At 38.5% G+C, this 26,056-nt stretch overlaps 1 protein-coding gene across 2 annotated transcripts in view; it reads left to right on the top strand.

Annotated features, from left to right (window-relative positions):
- The first annotated feature begins 1,825 nt into the window (after positions 1-1,825).
- The window catches only part of TAFA2 (TAFA chemokine like family member 2), a 465,665-nt gene continuing 441,434 nt past the window's right edge, over positions 1,826-26,056 (top strand). For both annotated transcript variants that reach the window (XR_004620993.1, XM_019800050.2), the window contains exon 1: positions 1,826-3,355. The gene's annotated coding sequence lies outside the window, so the exon portion shown is untranslated. The remainder of the gene's footprint in view (positions 3,356-26,056) is intronic.

The following is a 26,056-nucleotide window of genomic DNA, read 5'->3' as shown; positions in this document are numbered from 1 at the left end:
AGGTGCTGGAAATAGGCATACCTTGATCTAAAAATCATTAGGAATTATCTGGATACTGACAAATAGTACAAATGTTATTAGAGAATTTCAGCATCACAGGATTCCGGATAAGACATTCTCTGTTTTATTTTGTAATTAATGTATACATTTGTTCTCTACTTTTTTCATATTTTTATAAGACAAGTTTAATTAGGACAATAAGGATGAAAATGTCATACATTTTAACAATAAAATAGTTTTAACCATATGATAAAATTATAGATTTTCCTACAACCACACAGAGCTAATGAATTAGAAACTAAAAGGATTATGATGTATGCTTTTTATTTCTTGTGGGAAAGGAAGGCCAGTGTTCTAAAGTGATTTTGTAAATGGCTATTCCTCCCAACACAGAGCCCCGGTTTCCAATGCCATTCCTGTTTGGATTCCATCCCATTACTTAACATAGCAGACAAAGAGTTGCTGTAAGATTTGCAATAAAACAGTGCCAGTTGTTTTAAAACAAAAACTTCGCTCCCTGGGGAAATAAGTCACTGGGTAAAAGGAATGAAATAAAAATCTTTGATACATGACATGAAGCTTTTGAAAGAGACCATTTGAGGGTACCTGCAATGACTGTCATGTGCTAGGCTGATTCAAATCTACCATAGTACAATTAGCTAAAATAATAAACCCCACATGATTTAGCCTTGGCTCCTTGTTAGTCTAATGTATTTTCTTATAAATTCTTTCCTTTCTTAAGCTTATACTAAGGTTTATCAAGTTAAAATAGAATCACTCCAAAAATTCAGAGTGAATGGTGAATGGGAAGGAATTTAATCATAATGTTAGTACATATTTTATAACTCAAACACACAGAAACATTTGGAAAGCAAACTTCACAAAATCTAAATATTAAAGTTACTAAGGGGACCTCGTTTGAACTTCAAAGTAACGAAACATCATGAAATCTGGGGCACCTTTATTAAAACCACCACGCCAACCTAAATTACTTGATGCCTTTTAGATAGAAAATACATTGGAATTACAAAGCATGTTAAGATAAAATCACTAACAAGTGAAACATATATTCCATATTTGTTTGTAGATATGGTGGCTAGTTTTACTTTTATTTTTTAGCTAGTGGAGGGAGCATGTGATACCTAGTTTGTCAAAGGTTTCAGTGAATTGGAGCTGTAAAAGCACAAAACGTTAGAGCTGGAAGGAATTTAGTTACCTTAGAAATTATCAGTTAGTTGAATAGGAGGTATAAATATTGGCTCCAAAACAAGATCTTGGTTTGGAAGGGACTTATAAGATTTTGTGGACCAGCATCCTATTTTTTTGCTTCAGATTTTCTTTTTCTAAATCTATTATTACTACTTATGCTTTTAAAAAATAATGTTCTAATTATTAGATTAAGGTTTTGCTCGAGACCAAACTTGGCCAAAGTGGGCATAAGAAGACCCTTCATTTGAGTTCACGTGCATAGTACTTAAACCAACACCCAAGTTGACCAAACCCGTAAGGACATGACCTTCCAGGATCTTGCTATTACATTTCTGTAAATATCACGAAGTTCCTTTAGCAAGGACTCTGCTTACATAGGGCGGCACTGCAAATCCTCTCTCTAAATCCATTAGAGGTTGGAATTTGTAAAAATGTAAAATTCTCTGAAACCAGATGCCGGTTTCTTTTTCTTTGTGGAGAAATTAGGAGTCCTACTTACCGCCAGTCAAGCTCTCTAACCCGGTTCTCCCTCTAGAGGGAGACATAGTCCAGCTTTTATACCGATTGCCGCCCTCTCATCTTTTACTCTTTCTTTTTCTGCAGGACCGCAGTTTGCTCTTAGCAGTAGCCGCGGCTGCTAACAGAACAGGCTGTTGGGAGAGACGGAGGGAGGCGACGTAACCGGGTTCTGCTATCCCATTTTACTGCTTAACTCGCCCTGGAGTGTCGGGACCCATTCTTTCCCTGCGCGCTCCTTGCACTGCACAAGGAGGCCCTCACTCCGTCCTCCCGGGACAGCCAGGCTGGTTGGAATAAGGGGTCTTGGGCGGAACAGGGGGTTCTGCCCTTTACGGTGACTTTCTAAAAGACACCACCGGTGTCTTTTGACAGTACAGCGCCTGGGGTGAGAGGCGGAGAGAGGGTTTGGATTACTAAACCAATTACTTTTTTTTTTTTTCCTTCGGGTCATCTGGATTTGTTTCCTGGGCCCCCTCCTCCACCCCTTCTCTCTTTTCCTCCCGCCTTTAGCGAAGTGACACAGGCAACACCTGCTCGCTTGTGTTCGACGTTGGAACTCGCACCTTCTCGGTGGTGACGGTGGCAGCGTACTGGGCACAGGGGACAGCGGCGGATTTCCCTTCCTTCCAGCCCACGATGCCTAGGAGGGCAGCGGTTGGGCTGCGTGGGGCTCTGCCCGCAGCACTTCGAGGCGGGATTGAGGGGCTGCAGCTGGCCAGGAGTTGCTGCTAAGTGGACTGGGCGCAAAGTCTCCAAAAGGGCAGCGGCTGGGACCTAGCTGCTAAAAGCGGGAACAAGGGGCACCTGATCCGAGGAAGCCGGCTTCCAGAGGGGGGAGGACTGCCAGGCCAAGCGCAGAGCCTCCCCTCCTTGCCGCCCCGAACCTCCCCTGCAACTCCTCCACGTTGGAGACCTGGGACCTGCGAGAGCCAGGGAACGGGAGAAGTACGTGGCAGAGACTGCTTTCCTGAAGGTGAATCGTTCCATCCAATTGCCTTTCCCCAGAGAGCCAAAGGGAGGGAGGAAGAGAGGGACGGAGGATGTGTGAGTGTGTGTGTATGTGAGGGGGAGAGACGACGTGAGGCGAGAGGAAAAGTCGTTACACGGCGTTAAAAGCAAACAAATCCGAGATGGAATAAGAGAGGTAATTGCTGCAAGACCGTCTCGATTCTCGCAGTCCGGGGAGCCGTGCGCAACCCACGCCTCCGACGAGGACAGCGTACGACCGCGGGCGCTGGCAAGGGCTGCGGGACTTTGGCTTTGCCTCAGTAAACAAATCTTTGAATTACTTTGACTCCGTGGAATAAAGAGCGGGGGGAAAAGAGACGAGGCTCACGCACTCCACCTTGCACCCGCTCTCAGGGGACTCCAGTTTGGATGTCAAGAGATTCCTGAACCCTCTTTGCTATCGGAGGAGGAAACACGCGCGCGCATACACGCACGCTCAGGGCCACACTCACACGCCCTCCACGAGCACACACCACCAGACTTGGCTTCCCTATGCCCCAGAACGGTGACGGCGGATTGGCATCTTGGAAGCGATGCAAGAGCGATAAGGCTGGCGCGGGCCCGCGGAAGCTGCAGGAGCATCGCTAGGTGTTGCCGCCACCAGGAAGCAGGGCTGCAGGTAGGTGCGAGCCTAGCCGCCGGCCCCCCGCCGGCGCTGGGAACCGGGCGGCAGCTGCAGCACCCCGGGCGCGGAAGCCCTCCCCTCCCCGGGGTCGGGGGCGGTAGGGGGCCCGCCCCGGGAAGGCGCGAGGTGAGAGCAGGTGCTGGCTAGGCTCCCGGCTTCTCCCTCGCGGGCGGTCAGGGTAGGGGCGGGGGTAGAGGGACGCCGAGAGGGGATCGGAGCACGCGAAGGAGGCTCCGGGAGCGGTGCCCTCCCTCCCTGCCCCATTTCTCCTAACACAGCGAGCGACCCGGCCGAGGATTGCAGTGGGTTTTAATTCCATTCCTCAGTAGAACCAAGCCTTCTTGGTAACCATTTTGGACTCTTAATAAGGAGTTGGGGGTCGCGTTCGAGAGAGGATCAATGGGATGTGTCAGGTCGCCTTTCTGAAATCCCTACTTTCTGTCCACTTCTGATTAGTTAATTCTCGGGCCTGTCTGCAGAGGGTGGGCGTTTCAATGAGGCTATTGATTTCCCCACCTCTAACTATTTTCATAAAGAATCATCTTGGTAAGTTCTGAAGCCTCATCTATTTAAAAATTTACTTAGATTTGGGAACGGACACTTCATGACTGAAGGAAATAAAGCTTTAGTAAAGGATTCTCCAGGAGAGCTTTAGGAAAAGGATCATTTTGCGAACGGGGTTCAGAAAAAGAACAGCTTCGAGAAACGAATTTTTTTTTTTTCTTTCTTTCCTGATAGATGCCTCCCAAATCTTGTTAATGGTACACGGTTTTTCTGCCCCACTGCTTTGCTGTCCCTTCCCCCCTTCTGTTCTAAAAGGCCAGGTTCCTACCAAGAGGTATTTTCTTTAGGCTACTGATCTGCACTTGTCAGTGGGGAACGTGTTATTTCCAGAAACTGCCTTTGCAAAGGAAAGTTTGATATCCGTCGCCCTATTTCTCCCAGAACTGCAGACTGAGCTATCTAGTCTCTACTTGAAAAGGACGAGCTGTGGGAGCTTGCTGAGCCCCTGGGTAGACGCGACGCTTTCCTATTCAGTATTCCGCTTCCTGACCAAGTGTTAAACCATCGCCTGAAGCGTTTGGAATCAAATGTGTACTTACTACAGTGGCTAGCTAGCCTCTTCCCCCTGTGCTGGCTGACTTTGGCTTGTGGCAATAAGACAGAAAAGAACAACAACCTTCGTTTTGTGAGTGTTAAATCCCTTCTTGAATTTTGCAAAAATCATTTTTGAAAAAACAAAGACCCTGTATACAACCTTTGCTCTGACAAGTACCTCCAAAGCATTAGTGTAGAAGGGTCCTTCACTCAGGACAGGATGAATATCAATGATTATTGATGGATGATAATTATCTGGTTCCTGTCTTCCCAACTAGATTGAGACATCAATAATCAGATTGTTATCAATTAACACTTTAAAACTGCTCTATTAGACAATGTAAGTTAAGATAAATGAGTAATTTAAGATTTCTATTTAAAGGTGCTAAATGGCAATAACTAGCAAAGGAGATTAGAAACCCTTCTAAAGCCTTTAAAATACAAAGCATTAAGATTATTTGTATTTATTGCAGCCTTTCCATGTTTGCACATGTATTCTCAAACTGGTGAATCTTTTACAATTTCAAATTTGGTACCTAACATCCTTAAAAATGATCAGATGCATCTTTCTCTTTTCCTACTTTATCTGTTCTGGATCTCTTCCTGAGTCAGTTGTTTGCATGTTGACCTTTTTAGAGTCCTAATTTTTAAAGCCATCAGTAGCCACTGAAAGGCCATCAGTAACCACACTGGAGCTTATTTTTATTTTCTTAATTATCGGTGAAAAAAACTGGATTACATTGTCTATAGAAATAGTACTATGAGAGCAGTGTCACTACTAACTGAATACTTAGGCACAGTGATTCTTAAGAGGAAGAACACAGTTTTAGTGTGTTGTTTTATTTAAATTAGGCATTTTTTTGAGACTCAAATCTTGATTCTTTCCTTGCCCTTTAATAAAATTGTGTAGTTGAGGATACTTGAACTTACATATTTATACATAATGCTATGATGATGCCTCTTTAAGAAGAATCAAAAACCTTGACCTTAAAGCAAACACCTATAATGCTACAAGTTGTGCCAAAGGGGAATCTAAGGTTTCTAAGTATGTGTGATTTTTGAATCTGAAAAATGTTAGCTATTTTAACAGTGATGAATTGGAAAATGAAGATTCATTGAAATGCCCATGGAACCGTGATAAAAAAGATACATATTGCTTAGAGAATGCATTATAGTATTTACTAACCACCAAGTTATAAAATGTGATGACACAGCTGTAAAAAGATCTGTTTTTAGACATGGTCACTTTTCCTTTTTAAAAATTTATAAAGTGATGAAACTTGGATGATAAAAGATTTTATAAAAATTATTTTGTGTATTATCAAAAAGTTTTAGTGGTCCTGGATCCAATCTCTTCAATATTGCATTTTAATGATGATCCTTTGACAAGGTGTTTTTGAATATCGAAATGTTGAAAGTGCATTTTTGGGTTGATTTGTCATAATTGCCGGTATGGATTAACCCAAACATGTAGGATAAGATGTGCCTTTCCATCATTTTCCAGGCATTATCATGGGCCGTAGTGAAAGGTATTGTCAGATTCTGCCAAAGTTCAGCTGTGGCTGCAAACTGATGACCATTTGCCTGTCTGATGTATGTCCCAAACTAGGAATGTTTGCAAGTGTCATCAGCTACTTCTAATAGATTTGAGAAGATGAAACAACCAGAGTGCTAACAGTTCAGTGCCCCCGCTTTTACTTCTCCAGTATTTTATTAGGGATGCCTCATTAAGTCATATTATTCTGCAGCTGTTTTGTTCATTGAAGATTCAAGTAAAAATGAAGAACTTGACTGTGCAATGCAGTTTTGTTTTTGTGGTGAAAAACTCTAAGTTGAAGTAAGATAAGCATCTAACATAGTCTCCTTTGATCTGTACCTGACATTTACAAATGCAGTTCATCAACCTGTCATTAGTAAGGCTCCATCAAAACAAAGAGAAGGCATGTGTTAATACAGGCTGCTGGTAGATCTGAAGGCCAAACTAACTAAATCAACTTCATATCTGGTCTACATACTTGCACAGTATTTGACATGATGTATCTTGCTTACAAACCATTGATTTTTTTTTTTTAATGCTATGTAATATGGTGCCTTTGCCATTTTATTCCAAAATTCTTTGGTTCACTTTATTTTAAACTACTTGAAGCATATTGAATTATACCACTGAAAGAGGAGAAATAATTTCATAAGGGAGTTACCATAAGACTTTTTAGAGAAAAGTTTTACTTTAGATTTGGAGCATAGTCTGAAACACGGGAGATGGAAAGGTGGTACAAAAAACATAATTAGAAGTTTTTATTTTTTAGTTGTCACTGACCACTGCTTTATTTGGTCATTTTTAGAAAGTCTGATTCCATTCATTTGGCACAATGGTTCAGATGTCCTTGTCCATGAACTATAACAACAATTCTTGTTTTCTACTTATTTTTAACAGAAATTTGACATGTATGGTTGGACCTGTTGGAATGTGAAGAAAAGTAGTATTTAAATCTAAATTTCTGTATTATCTACCTTATCTTTATCTCTCTCTCTATATATCCATGTGCATATGTATGTATGCATTTAATGGCACCCATCTGAAATACTGGTTTTGTGTTAAAGAGGAAAGAATGACTTTCAAAAAGAGTCTACATTTTTCACTTTTTTACATGATTTGACCTACAGTGCAACTGTATCTATAGTTTAACAAGGTCATTTATGATTGAGTTTTACTGTTTAACCCCCTGTTACATGTAGTATATTTTTCTCTTTGGTTTTTCTTTTGGAGATAGTTCTATTTGTAAGGTTACAAAAGCAAAAACAAAACAAAACAACTTTGTCCTTTATGTAGAGGTGCTTAGGATGTGTTTATTGACCCTATGACTGGGAATTTCAACACATTTAAAACATTAACTATATTCATATGCCATCTTTATTAAATATGTGCCTCCACAGTTAAAGCAAGCCATGTATTACATTAGACCATATGACTCCGGTTTACAAATGGTATCTATAATTTTCCCAGAAACATATTGATATATTTCAATTTGTTAGATTTCCAAAACCCACCCACTTCTAACGTGTATACCACATGTATATGTTGGATTTCATCCCGTGCTGTGATGATGGGCAAGCTAGTCACTGGAATCAGTGACATTCTCACCTATTTAGGCAATTGATTGATATTGCCATTGGAAAATAGAAGACTTTCAGGTTACTTTTTGATTCAGATGAAAACAATCTATACGTATAAGGAGAATATTCCATTTTGTTCAGTGATCCATATGAGGTATGAGCTATAACTAAGGAATCAGAATATATGCTTATATTAGATAAAGTCTTTTTAATCACTTCAATTTCCTAACTTATTACATAGGAGCTATAATTGTTTTATGACTTCCTCTGAATGGCCCGTTAGCAAAGGTACATTTCCCTTTCCTTTGGCCATAGCACAAACATACTCATTTAATTCAATTTATATTTATATTCTATACAGTAAATTTTTGAAATTCTTCAGAGTGGTTGGTTAATGTGCTAATGTTGCATTCTTAACAATGATAGTGCTGGGCTGAATTCAGTACTTTGACAATATGGGGACAAGAAGACACACAAGTCTCCTTTGCTCTTTTATCTCCACGTGCTGTGTAAAAGTAACTCTACACAAAGCCTGGAGAGTGCACGGTACTTTTAATGAATGCAAGGTTAGTTTCACTAAGTATTTATTCTTGTTTTTCTTTTTCTTTTTACTTTTTTCTTTTTTCTTTCTTCTTCTTCTTCTTTTTTTTTTTTTTGGCTATGAAGTAGTCCCTGTATAATTGCATGCATGTGAATGGGCAACTGCGTTGACCTTTAAAGGTTATGCAAAAATTTTAAAGCTTTCAATTTACAGAGTTAATTGCCTATGGCCTCCTGTTGCTGCATATGGAGCTTTCTGCTGAGTTTAATAATACAGCATAACACTTTGGTTTTCTGTGGTGGATTATGCAGCTTCTATAAAGAAATATATGAAAGTATCAGCAGTAGGCACTATGACAGAAGATTTTTGGAAAAATGTATTTGTGCTTTGCCATTAAAGTTTTCAAGTCTGAATGGCCTGGGCAATGAGGAGACAGATTCTTCCTGGTACAAAAAACTGATCATTCAGAATTACTACCTATATGTAAAAAACTATGCCATGGTTTCATTTGATTTTGGATCAGTTTTTCTCTTTAACATCCTTCTTTGAGATTCCAGTGAGAATTGTGTTTAAATGTTGGAGCAACTAAATATGCTTGCTCTCTTATGAAAAAGAGCATGTGCGGAAAAGCAGGCTGGGTTACCTGTCCCGGTGCTTTTCCTCTCTTCATATTCTTTGTCGTTAGAGAGTAAGCAAAAGCAGGCAACTGCAAATGGGTTATGCGGTCATAGGAAACTTAGTGACAAGAGTTCAACCTAGTAATAGAACACAGAGACTTCTGTTAGAATATATTCTTCCAGAGGGCAGGCCTTCTGTAGCTCTGAAATTTGGTGTATTTGAACAATGGAGCTTTATATACCAATGGAGTGAATTTGTGACTACTCAGATAAATCAAGAATTCAGAAGAACGGCCAGTTCAGACCCTGTGAGGAAAACAACCTGTACACTTGTGTTTCTTATTTATATCAGTTTATGGGCAGTTCCAAATGTATTTAAGGTGGAAGAAACTGGTTAATGTGACCATTTCCCTCTTAGTTTAGTTCTACCTTGTTACAGATGTGTGGTGAATGGCACACTCATGTTTGTTGGGGCTGGCAAGGGCAGTAAATTCCTTCTTAGAATGGCCATCAGGAGTAGCAGTGACCTGGTCCTGCTTCTATTTGTATTTTCTACAGAAAGTTGAGTTGAATTGAGTGAAACAGCCCTCCTTTAGTTCTTCTCTTTTATGGTATATAACGAGAATGGAGGCAGATTATCCACCTTTCAGTCAGGCAATCCAAAGGCCAACAGGAGAATGAAAGGGCGTTGTAATCTCGTACTCCATAAAACAGACCCCATTTGGGGCAGCTTTAAGTTCAAGGAAAATTTCTAACAATTTTTTTTTAGCTTTAGTTCTTGAAATGTTCTATCACAGTAGTTTCCTGCTAGGATACATGTATTTAGCTTTATTGCAAACTCCTTTTAGATTGATTGTTGGTATGTTTATAAATATACCAGAATTGGGCCAAAATTTAGACTTTGCTATTTGAAGATACATTTGCTCATCATATCGTTTGTTGAGTGGTTAAAATTCATTGGCTTGCATTTTGGTTAGCAGATAAATTTTGAAAACGACTATTATAAAACCAATATGGGGCAGTGGCGAGAGCTCTGGAGATGCTTCTGTAGCTCTACAAAATAGTTAATAACAACCTGTAACCACAAGAACATCACTTTATTTCTCTGTGACTCAGTTTCTCAGCAATGTATTTTTCAGTCAAGTTTTCAAGACAATTAAAAATGTAATTCCAACCCCCCCCACCCCATGTCTGGAACTACCAAGTGTCATGGCATGGGAGATATAATAGTATTGCAGGACATAACTTTTAGTTAGGAAGTCAGACATCTAGTACCTAGTTCCTGGCCTACTAGTAAGTGTTCCATAAATGCTTTTCAATAAGTGGTCTGTGACAGTTGTCCAGCTTTATCAGATTGGGATGATGGGGCGCCTGGGTGGCTCAGTTAAGCGTCTGCCTTCGGCTTGGGTCATGATCCCAGGGTCCTGGGATTGAGCCCTGCATCAGCCTGCTTCTCCCTCTCTCTCTGCCCTTCCCTGTGCTTGTGCTCTCTCACTCTCTCTCTGTCAAATAAATAAATAAAATCTTTAAAAAAAATTGGGATGATGATGATGATGATTACGGTGATGACCAAAAGATTCTAGATGTGGGTATATAGAATTGAATCGGATGAAATCTCATAATTCAGTGTAGCCATTTTGCCTAGTTTACATGATGCTCTTTGGCTGCAAAACCGATTGTGATAAGCCACGAGTCTTAGGCTTGTTAGGATTACATGTTTTCTCTCTGCTACCAGTTTTCTTAGTCACTGAAAAAAAAAGTTTTTTTTTTTTTTTTTTTTTTTTTTTTTTTTTGATGAACCCAAATAGAGTTAGGCTAGAGAATGAATAATCCTCATATAGTTGTTGGTAATTAAAGACACATTCAAAATCTGTGTATGAATTTTTGAGAATTTTTGGAATTTACAATTCTTCATTTACTCAATACGTATTTATTGAGCACAATCTAGGTGCTTGGGGCTATGTCAGTAAACAGAAAAGGCAAGGTACTTGCCCTCCTAGAATTTACCATTACAGTATATTCAAGTTTTGAAATGAATCTGGGGGAATGATTCAACAATGTATTTTTTTTATTATTATTATATTACGTTAGTCACCATACATTACATCCCCGGATTCCAATGTAAAGTTCGATGCTTCATTAGTTGCGTATAACACCCAGTGCACCATGCAATAGGTGCCCTCCTTACTACCCACCACCAGTCTATCCCATTCCCCCACCCCCCTCCCCTCTGAGGCCCTCAGTTTGTTTCTCATAGTCCATAGTCTTTCATGTTTCATTCCCCCTTCTGATTACCCCCCCCACTTTATCCCTTTCTTCCCCTACCTATCATCCTAGTTCTTATGTTCCATAGCTAAGTGAAATAAGTCAAGCAGAGAAAGACAATTAACAATGTATTTTTCTGTGTCTGTTCTATTAATTCTTGTGTATAACTGTGAAATACCATTCTGAAAAGAAATAGTTAAAATAGCAAAAATGTCAGAATCGGAATGAGTTGTGTAGAAAAACAGCATCGTATTTATTTAAGGTGAGGTACTATGTAATTTCGTGGATTGATTCCATCCAGCTCACAAGGTCTATGATCAAACCGAAGATGATGTAAACCGTAGCTCCTTTTCCTGAATTACACATATGAAAGAATAAATTCAGGTAGATTGAATGACTTGAGATCAGTAAAGGGGTCAAAAATTCAAAAACCTAAAGGCTGGGAATGTGAATGAGTAAAGCAGGCCAGAAGGAAGATAACAAATGGCAATGGACACTCAGCCTCAGCTACGGTGTTGGGGAGACTGTAGGGAGTGGTGGAGGTCCTGGTCAGCATCTAAGTGGGACAGCTGAGCCTTGGCTTCGTTTGTTGCCATTCTGGAATGTGGGTCTGGTGTGGCCAGATTTTCTGATTTGTAGAAGAGAATTGCATGTATAGATTTTTTTAAACGTGAAAGTTCCGGATTTATAAATGAAGGGAATGAATTCAAATTCGAAATGTTGTATGGGCTCACAGGTGTATCTGCAGGCCATATGCAGGCTAAGGGGCACGAAGGTGCCACTGTTGACAGATGGATGTGTGAGGACAGCTAGTTAGGGAGATAAGTGTGTGCCTGCCCTTCTGTCATTTCTACCCATAATCCTCCAACCCCACTTACGTTTGGAGCCAGGGTGGTTCCCGGTTAAGGGCTCCGCTGGAGGAGCTGAATGATAATGAGGTGCAGTTCATTCTCACCTCTGCATTTAGTTTGCTTTCTTCTTATTGACTCAGCGTACGGTTGATGCTGAGCTCACCTTGAAGTTGATAGTGTCTTGGAGAGCTTGAGGGTTGTGCTGGGAAGGCGGAAGTTTAAACTGATGCCAAATATTTGGAATAGGCACCATAGTTCTGTAATGCCTTATTCTTTTAGGTCAGTGCTTGTTAAACTTGCATTGCACACAAATCATCTAGGAGAAATTTGCTAAAATGCAGGTTCTGGGATGGGGCCTGAGATTCTGCCTTTCTAACAAGCTCCTAGGTGAAGCTATTGCCGTTGGCCCATGGACTACATTAAATTGCAAGGTTTTAGAGAGCTCCTTCACCGCTGAATTTTATTCCATGCATGTAGCGAGGTGGGAGGCCTCCCACTCTTACTCTCTGACAGGTTTCTCCCTGTAGTAAACAGCCTGAACCTGGCCACTGACTCAAAACACTTGCCTCAAAGGCTTTCTAATCTGAGTGTGGAATTTATAAGCATTTGCTTCATCTACTAGTCTTCTATTAGAGAACATATTTTGCCCCAAAGAATAAATCAGAAATTGTCTGTTTTTCACATACTAATGCAAGTTTGGCTTACTTCCTATAGTTTAAAGGAGTAAGTGTATTTCTTAGCCATAGCATTATATTATATATGGATGTATTCTAGCGGACAAGGTCAATTTTAGCCCTCCAAATCATTTTTGGAACTTCAACAGCAATTACTTCCTCTTAGGGCTTAAATGTCAAAATTTTGGGCACAATGTCTAGATTTTTGTTCTACTTGAGTAGTTTTTATGAATAGGTGAGATGGTTTTGTGTATTTATTGGGCTTACCACTTACCACTTTTAAGTGAGTCCCTTTTTTGTTTTTGCTTTGCTGATCCTAAATACCTTTCCAAAAGTGGTTTCTTTAGGATTGAAGACACAGTAACTTATTATTTAGAAGTTTGACTTAGTACTATTTTTGTTTTCCTAAATCAGTATTACTAATGCTAGAAGGTGTCCTAGTTCAGATGTGTGACTCTATTCTACTGAGGTCTGACCTGGCCATGTCACAAGTTCAGTTCACTGGGCAGAATATTTGGTTGTCATCTTTTTTTTTTTTTCTGTAAGATCTATTTATTTATTAAGGGAGCACATGAGTGGGGGGAGGGGCAGAGGAAGAGAAATCCTCAAGCCAACTCTCCACTGAGTGGGGAGTCTGATGCCAGGACCCTAAGATCATGACCTGAGTGGAAATCAAGAGTCGGCCGCTTAACTGACTAAGCCACCCAGATGCCCCTTTGTTGTCAGTTATGTCAATGCCCTGGACATTCTCAAGTTTTCTTATGCTGGTATATTAATTCTAAAAAGAGATTAGATTTAGACATGTCAGTCTGAGGGAGATAAGCAATTTGTTTTCTTGCAAGTTGTATGATAAATATAGTTTGCAATAGTAATGCTATTATTTCATACTCAATTTCTCTAAAGTGCTTAGAAGTTTCTATTATATAGAATATCTTTGCTAATAGCTGAGTCATGAATTTACTGAGTCTGTTAGTCTGTAAGCTCTGTGAGGCAGAACCACGTGTATTGTGTTTCTGTTGATCCCAGCACTTAGTATAATCTCTAGCACATAATAGGTAGAATGTCTTTTTGTATATTTCTTCAATGTGTGAGGAAGTATTCTGTGAAGAATTGTCATTTATTCTGAGTGTGTGTGTGAGCGAGAGATTGGCCATTTTTTTTTTACTTCACCTTCCAACTCTAACCTGAAAGATATTTTAGTACTAAAAAAAACACATACATTTTAGGCAAATCATAAAGGACAAAAACATGTTGACAGATATTTCCATTCTTTCCACAGTTTATTGTAACCTGGAGGTTTAGAGGCTATGTATGCTTGTGATTCTACTGTTGTATAAATTAAATAATATTTGTCAATGTCAAATTTAAGTGTTAATCACATATGGAGTATATTTTGACTGCTCTTGTCAGTGACTTGACTCATCACTCATTAGGGAATTTAAAGCCATTATTCTTATCTACATAATTACCATTTTCATAATTTATCATGAACCAGACTTGCTTTTTTCACCTTCAGGAACACTATTGACTGTGATACCATTGTTCTTGGCTTCAGTGATACTGAAAATTATTGGTATTCTAATTTTAAATACTATTTAGTATGGGTAGTATACATTCAAGTATTTATTGATTTTTATTTAATCCTTCTGCATTAAGTAAAGCTTTCAAATGCTTGCTGCCATGGAAGATTTCACAAAATTAAAACTCTTTCACTATATTTAATTATTAAGGAAACCTATGTGTATTATAAAACCAAAAAAGCCAACTCATTAGATTATTAAAAACTTTAATTTGAATTTTTTGCATTGCCTTATTTTAAAAGATTGCACTTAATTGTATATATTAGCATATGCATATATACACACAAACTATATACTCAAAAAGTTTCTCAGAGCCCTTGAATATGATGTCTTTACGCTTTGAAGTATTTTTGAAACTTTTCAATGAGTCAAAAGGCTTAAAATTAAATGGATCTAGTTTTTCCCTGTATTGTCCCAAAACATTCGTACTTGTGTAATAATGTGCACCCTCTAAGGTTATGGAGTGAGGGCTCTGGTGGAACTTACTGAAAAAGAGATTTATTCCTTATCCCTGCCTCACTCCCACATATGAGATTAATGAAGAACTTAGGTACTATATAGTACTGAAAGATTTTCAAAATCAATAAATAGAATTAAAATCAAGCTTGTGGGTGAATTAATTTTACCTTGGAGCAAAGTCCATGTTAAATAGTTGACCCTTGCACCTTGAGGGTTTGAACTGTGTGGGTTTTTGTTTTTGTTTTTTGTAAATACAGTACTATAAATGCTTTTCCTTATGATTTTCTTAACATTTTTTTTCTCTAGCTTACTTAATTGTAAAAAATACTGTACATAATACATATAACATAGGAGATATGTGCTAGTTGACTGTTGACGTAACAGGTAAGACTTTTGGTCAATAGTAAAGTTTTTTGGGGAGTCAAAAGTTATACACAAATTTTCAGCTGTGCTGGGGATTGGTGCCCCCAACTCCCATGTTGTTCAAGGCCAGTGGTACTTCTAGGAGAGCAGGTGAGCTGTGGTTTTCCTTGCCTTCTATCTTTTTCTAGGAGCTCATTACATTCAACTTTGAGGTCGACTTAAGAGCTCATGGTTAATGTTTCACTTTATATTTTGTGAAATCTGCTTCCAGTTCACTAGGTAGATGGTATGGCAGACTGAAGTGAAATGAAAGAAGCAGATTGAATAACTGGCAGAGATCGAGAAGGTGGCAGGGTTAGCATTTTGTGGAACATGAAAGGGCAGAGGAATTAGGTAGGGTGTTGGGTGGAGGAAAAGAGAGAAAATAGAGGTCAGAGGGAAGTTTGTTCTAGTTGGCCTTTTTATACAAATAAAAGAGGGAATCCTTGACCTTTGATAGAGGTAAAAAGTTAGACAAAGTATGAATAAACCCATTGTAATTCTTGAGGAACAATGAGGTAACATGGCAATGAACTGAAATAAGACTATAGGGGAGAGAAAAATGCATGGCACCAGGCCAGATTTTCCCTTGGTCTTGCAAAAACTCTATCAGGAGTATGAAATTTCTGCCAAGGCTTTTTACCAAATTAAAAGTCAGAAAGAATGGGTCTAGTTCTGACTCTGCCACCAGATAGTTGTCAACTCTGTAAAAAAAAAAAAAAAAAACAAAACAAACAAAAAAAAAAACAAAGTTGTTGAATATTTTCGTCATCAGTTTTCTCGTTGGTAAATGAAATGATTAGGTTTAATGATTACTTAAGTTTCTCCAAACTCTGTAAGTCAGTGATGACCCTAGATCATCCTTCTATGCTTCTATCCTGTCACTTGAATATATCTTGGATGCTGTCCTATCTGCTTCGCCACACTGGAATTCTTGAAATCAAGGAATGTGCCCTATTCTTCACCTTGTATTACCCAAGCCTAACCTAGGACATATTCAGGCATTTAATAAGTATTTTATTAATTGATATTTAATTTTTTAGTATAAAATTCTAAATTATTTTCATCTTTTCTTTCTATAATAACAAAGTTCCAGAGGCATAAATGATTATATTTGCTAAGTTAATGCTGTATTGCTTACAAAACTCTTTCATGCATGTGATTTCATTTGATTTTGTAAAATGGCTGTGAGCAGGGGATGAGTGCTATCCTCAACTGTAGGTGAGAAAACTGTTAGTGGTAAAAATCATACAGCTAGTGGGTGCCAAGGATCTGGTTTAGCTGTTGGGAGACAGTCTCAAGACACTGCCCATAATACATTTTTAAGGATGTTTAAAAAGTGAATAGCCTTGGAAGATAATGTCTCCTTCTGAATCACCAGGCAGATTTGCTCACTGTCCAGCATAATAAAAACGTTTCCCTCCAGAAAAGGGCAGATCTCTTTGTAGTCCATTATTAAATATTTGGGTTCCTGAAGTTCAGCGTTCCACAAATCAATGCTTGTGCAACAGCCGCATGGGCTGCCTTGCATCCCACCTGTGGAACTTGGGGGCAAAGGAAACCAATGTAAATGTGATGTTCATGCTGCTTGCTGTGCAGTGAGAAATAGTGTTCTGTCTCTGACCCAGGAGTCTTAGTTCTTTTGCCATCATCCATAAAATATGGCAGACTAACTCGTACGCTTGCAAGCAGGGTAAAAATCTCAGCCCCTTCCCAGTCCTATCTTTCGTCACATCAAAGGAAATCTTTTTCTCTTCCTAGTTTGTCTACTCTCATAGCTATTCTAAGTAAAACTAACAAAATTGAGTGACCTGTTAGACTGCTGCCAGGCTTTTAGTATTACCTCACTGGGTCCCTCTTGAGGTCCATCCTCCTCTGGTGTTTAGATTCTTTGGTGACAGTATAGCGGATGCTTTCCCTGGAGGGTAGAGGATAGGAAGCCAGGGAAACCACCTAGAGAGCTAGATCGTGATGATGGTGAGAACTGGCAAGAGTTGGAAGAAAAGAGTTGGAGGAAGGGAGGAAAAGAAGGTGCAATTTAGAGGTGGAAGATGGCATCAACTGTCTTGGAGACTGAACGTATGGAACAGGGAGGGGAGAGAGTTAAGAATAGGTCCTAGTTAGGTGACTCATGCTGTTTACATTGTGAGATCTCAAAACCTACTGCGGTCTGTCTAGATGAAGGTGATTGGTTTAGTTTTAAGCATTATGAGTTTGAGACATCCTTGGGATACCAAAAGAACATCTCAGTAAGTACTGGTAAACCTGGGTCTGGTGTTCAGGACAGAATTATGGTTTACAGATAGAGGTTTGGGAGGCACCAGCATACGTATAGCGGTCGGAACCTTCTAGCCGGATGAGATCTCCAGGAACAGTGTTTAAAACGCACCAAGGAGAAAGCCTTAGAGAACTGTGTGTGTATAAAAGAATCTCAGCTCTTCATGTCCGCAGGAAGAGTCACCTTTCTCTCTATTCTCTCTCTGGGTTTTGCCCAGCTTGCGGCAACTGGGCCCCATAAACCGTGGAGTCCACCTTTCCTGCAGTGACCTGCTGCCTGGGAAAGAAGAGAGAGCAGTGGAATAGAGTGGGGAGCATACCCAGAGTTGCTTTACATTTTGCCCCTGCTACTCCTTGAATATCATTGTGTGCCAAGGCTGGGTCCCTGCACAGCTGTCATGGACAAGAACACTGTGAGGGGACAGAGACTTCTTTCCTGTGGTCTTTACTCTGTGAAGTTCTAGAAGCATTTTTAACATTTAAAACCTGAGCATTTACAATGTGCCAGCCACTGTGCTAAACACTTTACATGAACTATCTCATTTAATTCACACAAATTCCAGAGGCAAGAGCTAATTTTATCCCTATTTTATAAATCAGTGGCTTGTCCATGGCCACACAGCTTGTAAGAAGCAGAGACGAGTCTGGAGCTGCACACCGTGCCTTCAGAGCTGAGTTTATATCCGTACAGTACGCATCTCAATCATACTTGTTGGAAAATGAGACTCACTCTGCTTAACCAGTGCTGATTGGCAAATTGTCTTGGTTCAAGTTATTTCTATCTAGACATTCTAAGTAGATCCTATTCTTTTAAGTTTAGAATTGTATCATTAAAATTACACTAGTACCCATAACGTTCTTTGAATAAGTTTCAAATTTCCCATAAGTGGCTTTCTATGATTCTTTAATTTCATTTGGTGAAAAACTTGAAGTAATGAGATACAATACTAGCATTCAAGAAAATTTGAAAAATTCACTTATATACTCAAATATTTATTCCTTTGAATTGAAAAAAAATCGCTAAAACTCCAACTCTTAAACAAATGTGAGGTAAAGTGGGTCTTTTTCTGGAATTTAAATTCAGACTGAAATGTCCTAATTCATCTATCTTAGAAGAATCTCTCTTGGGCTCTTTGCTGTGTAAGAAACAGGTTACTTGGGGGTAGGGCGGGAATAGACGATGCAGAGGCCCTGGGTACACAATTCCGTTGCATCTGTAGAACATCAATATAGGGCTAATTAGATGCTAAATGCTTGGTGAGTATTGAACAATGCGATCTTCTAATTTTCGGATTAATGACAAAGCCTCATGAAAACATTAATTATATTGGAAGAATTCAGACAATCCCTTTTTGAGTAAAACAAAATATATCTGTAAATGGACTTTTTTCCCTAATGATATGATAATGCAGGCAGCAGACATTCTATGGTAAAATGAATAATAGGTTCCTATTCTTGAAGGTTATGGGTGTTTTTAATGTGGTGACGACATCAAAGGAGGAGTACTGATTACAGCTATGTTTTTTTTCTTTTGACTCTGTCGTTGAAGGAAAAGAATGGGAACTGACTCCTTTCTTTTTAAACAAGAGGTATTATGCAATACCTCTGTGTGTGTGTGTGTGTGTGTGTGTGTGTGTAAAATGTATATTTTTTAGAATATATATTATATCCTCTTTGTATACTTGATTCACTTTTTTGGTCTTAATTATAGTTGTTACTTCTAGGATGGAATAGTAGTTATCATTATAGATTGTGCTTTAAATTATAAGTAGCAACAAAATTTTCTAGCTGGGGCTAAGGGAAAAGCCCCTTGTGAAAGATAAGATTTAAAATCATAACAAACAACAATATAATTCCACTTGAAGAGTCACTTTGTCGAAGATGACAGGGCAGTTTTATTTCCAATGACTGGGGATATGGCAAAGTGAAAATGCGGTATAAAAGGAGCTTACTGTAGATACACAATAACTTTAGGAAAGAAAAATGTGAAGTTTGGAGAAATGATATGATCAGAGCAATGAGTAGGCATTTCAAATATTTTTCTTTACACATTTTATTATAAAGTGAGTCTACTTCCCCTCCCGTATAATCTTGAAGTTTTGAACCAGGAAAAAACCTTGGGGTGTATATAGTCCAAAAGCATAACTTTATAAATGAGACCCCAAGATCCAAAAAAGGAGCCAGATGTGCTGAAGGACAGAGAAATAGTAGCAGGACCAGGCTGAGACTTTCCCAGTTTCCTGATTTCCCAGTGGGACGTTTTCACTAAAACACTCATCTTTGTAAGCTTTCCATAGGATCAGCATTCTGGAAAGGAGTTGGAGCGGCACCTAGTCTATATCTTGCTTTCTCATACCAATTTAGAAAGTTATATGAACATTAATCCAATTAAGAAAAAAAAACAGAAAAAGGAATGCTGAAATTTCATTCAGTAATTTTAGAGTTTAAAATCTTGTTTGTCAGTGTATGCATTCATTTCATCGTTTATGGGACACTTACTATGCACCAGGCACTGTGCTACATGCTGCAGATACTTAGTACGTAAAGCAGAGAATATCCTTCTTGGAGTTTATAATCTAGTGGGAGAACGAGCCAATAAACAGGTATGTATATACACATTTGTGTATATACACATGTGTTTGCAAATTAGGGTAAGTGCTGTATCAGAAAAGTTATCTTCAAATATTTAGAAAACAGTCTTGTATCAGTGCACAGACATACAAGGAGAAAGATTCTGATTCAAAAGGAGAAAATTGGGAGTATTTAGAGCTGTCCAAAGATTAGTAAGGGTTTTAGAAAGTGGTAAATTTTTTTAAAATATTTTTTTATTGTATTATGTTAGTCACCATACAGTATATCCCTGGTTTCTGATGTAAAGTTCCATGATTCATTAGCTGTGTATAACACCCAGTGCACCATGCAATATGTGCCCTCCTTACTACCCATCACCAGCCTATCCCATTCCCCCACCCCCCTCCCCTCTGAGGCCCTCAGTTTGTTTCTCATAGTCCATAGTCTCTCATGCTTCATTCCCCCCTTTCTTTATCCCTTTCTTCTCCTACTGATCTTCCTAGTTCTTGAGTTCCATAGATGAGAGAAACCATATGATAATTGTCTTTCTCTGCTTGACTTATTTAAATTTCTAACACTGGGAGCGTTCATGAAAGTACAAGTGGACAGTTCCTGGAAGGCATTATTTTGGAGGCATTCAAACATTAAATGGGCCCTTTATTGTTATCTTTGAACTTTTTTTTGAGTAAATTAAATTATTTATCCAGTGGATTTTATTTAGGGTTTATTTGCTCTCTTTGACATTTGCTCTAGATGACCATTCCGTTCTTTCTCTGCTCAACTCCTCCCCTCTAGGCTTGTTAACAGTATTTGTGGTTCTCTTCCTGCTTCTACAACCATTTCTTTAGAACCTCTTTTGCTGGCTTTTCTTGCTTAGCCTTTCTATGAAATATTGATGTTCCCCAGGACTCTGCCCATGGCATGTTTCTCTTATCACCATATTGTTATTTCCTTGTTGATCTCCTCTACCCTCATGACTTAACTACTGCCCTTGTGTTGACGATTTCCAAATCTGGGGCCTGGCAAGAGCTCTTTGGTCTGACCATCCAACTGTATATTAGGCCTTTCCAACTGGATGTTTCAGAGGAATCTCAAACTCCACGCATCTCAGATTGAACTCATTTTCTACTTCGCCAAATCTCTTCTCCCTCTGTTTTTCTTTGTCGGTGAATAATACTTCATTCTCTCCAAAGACTGAAAGTTGTTTGAGAAAGTGGTGAATTTCCAGCACTGGACATGGTTGTAATGATCATTACCATAACCCCCTAGGTTATCTAGATCGGAAACTCACATCCGAGTTTACAAGACATTGGTCCGGAATAGAATCCATGACATGGAGTAGACAGGCAATAGTTGTCAAATAAATGAATGGGTGAAGTTTATATTTGATATCGATGCCACTGTTTTACTGCTCTCGAGAGATTGAAACTTTTGATAAGAAAGGTTGTGGAATAACCTTTTCCACATGCATTCAGCTTAGAATGTCTTAAAAAGGAGAATGATGAGGAGACCCTGCAAGGTCTATTACAGTTGGGAAATCTTTTTTTTTTTTTTACCCCTTGTATATACTGAGGACATGAGACTAATGTTTATTGAGTACTCTACATGGACCATACTGTGAATTAAGAGTGTGTGTGTGCGTGCGTGCGTGCGCGCGCGCCTGCGTACATTGAGGCCTCAGAATGACTCCCCATCTTCATTTTATAGTTAGAGTCAAAGAGGTTAGGTACCCTGCTGAAGGTTAGTGGGTGATTGAACTTGGTTATTTGAATTTGAACCAGGTTATTTGAATTTAAAGCCAAAAGCTTGCTCTAATTTTCATTTATTTTCTGTTTTTAACTCACCAAGGTCACTGGCATTTTAATTCTATCTTTATGGTGAAAATAATTTGCATGTTTCTCTAGCTTTGCGTATGCAACTACTATGTATTAAAGCACCTACTTTGTGTTGTATAAATACAGTACAAAGCATAAATACAGTAAAAAAGACAGAAATCAGCCTTTGCCTTGAAAGAACTTTTCATGTACTTGCCTACAGTGTTACTGAGCATGCTGTCTGGTCCATCATGAAGGTTGTGAAAGAAAGATTTTTTTTTTTTTAAGATTTTATTTATTTATTTGACAGAGAGACAGCCAGTGAGAGAGGGAACACAAGCAGGGGGAGTGGGAGAGGAAGAAGCAGGCTCCCAGTGGAGCAGGGAGCCCGATGTGGGGCTTGATCCCAGAACGCTGGGATCAGGCTCTGAGCCAAAGGCAGACGCTTAACAACTGAGCCACCCAGCCACCCCATGAAAAAAAGATTTTAAACCACTCTGGATCTAAGATTAATTAATGCCCATAGCACTTCTTTTTTCCTGATGGATCGTTGTAGTTACCTGATCTTGGAAACTCTTTTTGGTGTATTGATGAATATATCATTCAAGAAATGTCAAGAGTCTTTTATCTAGATGGAGCTATTGAAACTCTCTTTTGGGTGTTATGCAATTTTGATTTACATCTATCCGTGCATCCACCTTATTTTAATGAAATTATTAGTTTGACTTAGCCAGTAGACCATGTGATTCCTAAGGGAAGGGATTGTTCTTTGCCAACTTCTTGGCATGTCATTGTCCCTTCGTAAATGTTTGTTGGAGGATGAAGAAGGAAAGGAAGGGAGGAAGGAAAACATCCTTGTTTTCTATCTTCTGGACCTATAATTTTGTCAAGTAAGAATATTAAATTTGTCTGAAGTGCTTTCTTTTTCAAGAGAATGGTTTTGCTGCATGATCAATACTGTTTTCTTTTTGATAAAGAAATTTTTTGTGATGATTTGCTTTACTAAGTTTCCGGTTACATTTTAAAAATACACGTACATGTAAGAGAGACAATACAGTTACATTCTGATCATCTTCTTAATCCTCCCTGAATTTTAAAAAAATGATAGATAATGGGCCTGTGGCCAATTTCTTAGTATTAAAATAGACTTATATATTTATTCTTACTTGATTTCAGTATTATCAGTATGTAATGCTTCAAAAGGAAAGAAAAGAGTCCTATAAAGTATCTTGTGAAATTTTTACTTTCTGGGGGGTGTTTTTTCTTGACAGTTGATTACCAAGGGGATGTCACGCAGCAGCAGATTTCTTGTTGCTGCTCCAACTTTGTCCTAGTAACAGCTGTAGCTTTCTTTCCATACCATCAAAGTACAGGGCTGATGTTTCAGAATTTGGAATTGTTCTCTAATGTGAAACTTTAGCAGTGTGGAGCTAAAAACTTATGCATAGAGGATTTGCTTACTTATGTTCTCTATTCTTTTTTTCTCTTAAATACTATAGACCACCTGTGTGAGTCAGCCAGCAGAAGAAAGGAGATGATTAATACTAAAATAATAACTGATTAATACTAAAATAATAATAGCAATAATACGATGTATAGTTAGACTCTGTGACACCTTAAATATGGTGGGTCATAGCAAAGTGAATAATATAATGTTGCTAGATTGCAAACTACTTCCTGGTTCTAAAATACAGGTCAATCAAGAAATGTTATAGTAGTTGAAGTGTAAAACTAAGAATAAACAGTTTTGAAAACAGGGGGTATAAAATGTTCTTGGGGAGAGACATAATAATAGGCCAATAGCCAAGGTAGTCTGCTGATAAAACCCATTCTGTAGTTGGGCTTTATAGCTCTATGTGTTCTCTATTTAGTAAATCCTATAGAGAAGTAATAAATAAATATATAAACTCTGGAAGAGCAAATGTAGAAATGGAAGAACATAAAAGCAGGGTGATCTATCTCAGGAACCTGGCCGACTTGATGTACACGTTGGATGGGTTTCAAAACTCGTATTTCTTTTATGCCTTGGCAAGATTTCAGAAGAAGGTGCATCTTGACACTTGCTGCATCACCGGGAAATTTCTTTCCTCAAAGAGAGTGTCTAAAGTACTCACCCAGTGTGATGCTAATCACTTAATATCAGATTCACCTGACTTAAATATCTTAGAATTATGATGATGGTAACACTGGACTCTGGCCTAGAGTTGCCTTTGTTTGACATTTAAAAAAGAAGCATCAATTATTTTAGGCTGTGAGGTACTATTAAGTCTTGCCCTAAGGTCCTGGAGACTACAATTTTCTTTCCTGGCTTCCATAAATCACTGGAACAACAAGACAAACAAGAGGACAGTTATGGTGCTTATAACGAACTTGGAAAGCCATACACTATGTGCACTCAGAATCTTAATTTATTTTTTAGATATGTGCTTATCTTGTAAGCTCATTTCTACTATATACCACAGACTTCTTTCTTTTTTTAAAAGATTTTATTTATTTATTCAACAGAGATAGAAACAGCCAGTGAGAGAGGGAACACAAGCAGGGGGAGTGGGAGAGGAAGAAGCAGGCTCATAGTGGAGGAGCCTGATGTGGGGCTCGATCCCATAACGCCGGGATCACGCCCTGAGCCAAAGGCAGATGCTTAACTGCTGTGCCACCCAGGTGCCCCCACAGACTTATTTCTATTATACAGGTGTGATCAGTTCTGAATAGAATGTATTAACAGAAGCATTTATTAAAAAAATATCTGTCATTTATTTAAAAAAATGCCTATTTCTTGTGCTGTTTTCTGAATCTAATTTATCACTCTTTTAGTTGGTTTCACTCTTTATTATAATCCATAGACACTGTTATTAAATACGTATTCAAGGCGCAGAAAACCCTGCAAAGCTAGGTAATATAGGTAGTCATCAGTTTGCAAATGGCTGCGTGCTGCTGTCTGTGTGGAGCACTTGAGAGGTATCTCTATCACACAGATCGTAGGCTTGGGGTCAGACAAGCAAAATGAGAGTTCTGGCTTTCTTGCTTCCTAGTTTTATGGTATTGGCCTAATCACCCAGCTTCCACAAAACCCGTTTTGTTTCAGTTATACCTCCACCCACTCCTCTACCTCCAGATAGAAGGTCCAGGATGTCTATAATTTTTTTCTGAAAATATTTCCATATTTCTCTGAAAGATAATGACTTTAAAAATATAAAAAATTATGTATTTTGGGTGCTAAGTCCTTACCAGATACTATTTGCAAATATTTTCTTTTTGTAGGCTGCCTTTTCCTTTTGTTGATGGTTTCCTTTGCTGTGCAGAAGCTCTTATTTTGATGTAATCCCACTCGTTTATTTTTGCTTTTGGTGTCTTTGCTTTTGGTGTCAAATCTTAAAAAAACAAACAAACAAACAAACAAACAAAAAAACCCCAAAGCGTTGCCAAGATTGATGTCAAGTTGCATACTGCCTGTTTTCTTCCAGTTTTATGGTTTTAGGTCTTACATTCTAGTCTTTAATACGTTTGCAGGTTGTTTTGGGGTATGATGTAAGATAGAGATCCAGTTTCATTCGGCATATGGCTGTCCAGTTTTCCATACATTATTTATTCATTCCATTGTCATAAATTACTTGATTGTATATGCATGAGTTTGTTTCTGGGCTCTCTATTCTGTTCCATTGACCTATGTGTCTTTTTTTATGCTAGTACCATGCTGTTTTGATTACACAACTTTGTAGTATAGCTTGAAATCAGGAAGTATGATGACTCTGTGTTCTTCTTTCTCAAGATTCATTAGGCTATGTGGGGTCTTTTGTGACTTTACACAAATTTTAAGCTTATTCTACTTCTTTGACAAATACCATTAGAATTTTGATAGAGATTGCATTGACTCTGTAAATTGCTTTGGGTGGCATGGACATTTTAACAATATTAATTCTTCGAACTCTTGAGCATTTAATATTTCACTTATCTGTGTCATCTTGAAAATCTTTTATCAAAGTCTTATGGTATATGAAACATCACATGTGGATGTATACAGATCAGTATATATAGATATATATTCATATAAAATGTACGTATAAGCATATATAGAAATTTACAAAAAAATGTATACATAAAGAACTCCTACAACTCAATAGCAAAGAAACAAACAATCTGATTACAAAGTGGACAGAGAAACTGAGTAGACATTTTCCCAAGGAAGATATACAAAAGGCAGATAGGAACATGAAAAGTGCTCAACATCACTAATCATTGGGGAAATTCACATCAAAACGACAGTGAAATATCACCTTACATTTGTTCGAATGGCTATCATCAAAAAGAGATAACGTGTATTGGAGAAGATGTGGAGGAAAGGGAACCCTTGTGCACTGTTGGTGGGAATGTAAAGTGGTGCAGCCACTATGGAAAATAGTATGAAGGTTCCTCAAAAAATCGAGAAAAAAAA

Source organism: Ailuropoda melanoleuca, chromosome 15 (assembly GCF_002007445.2).
Source record: "Ailuropoda melanoleuca isolate Jingjing chromosome 15, ASM200744v2, whole genome shotgun sequence".
NCBI classification, from domain to species: Eukaryota; Metazoa; Chordata; class Mammalia; order Carnivora; family Ursidae; genus Ailuropoda; species Ailuropoda melanoleuca.
This window is presented reverse-complemented; position numbering and strand designations above follow the sequence as displayed.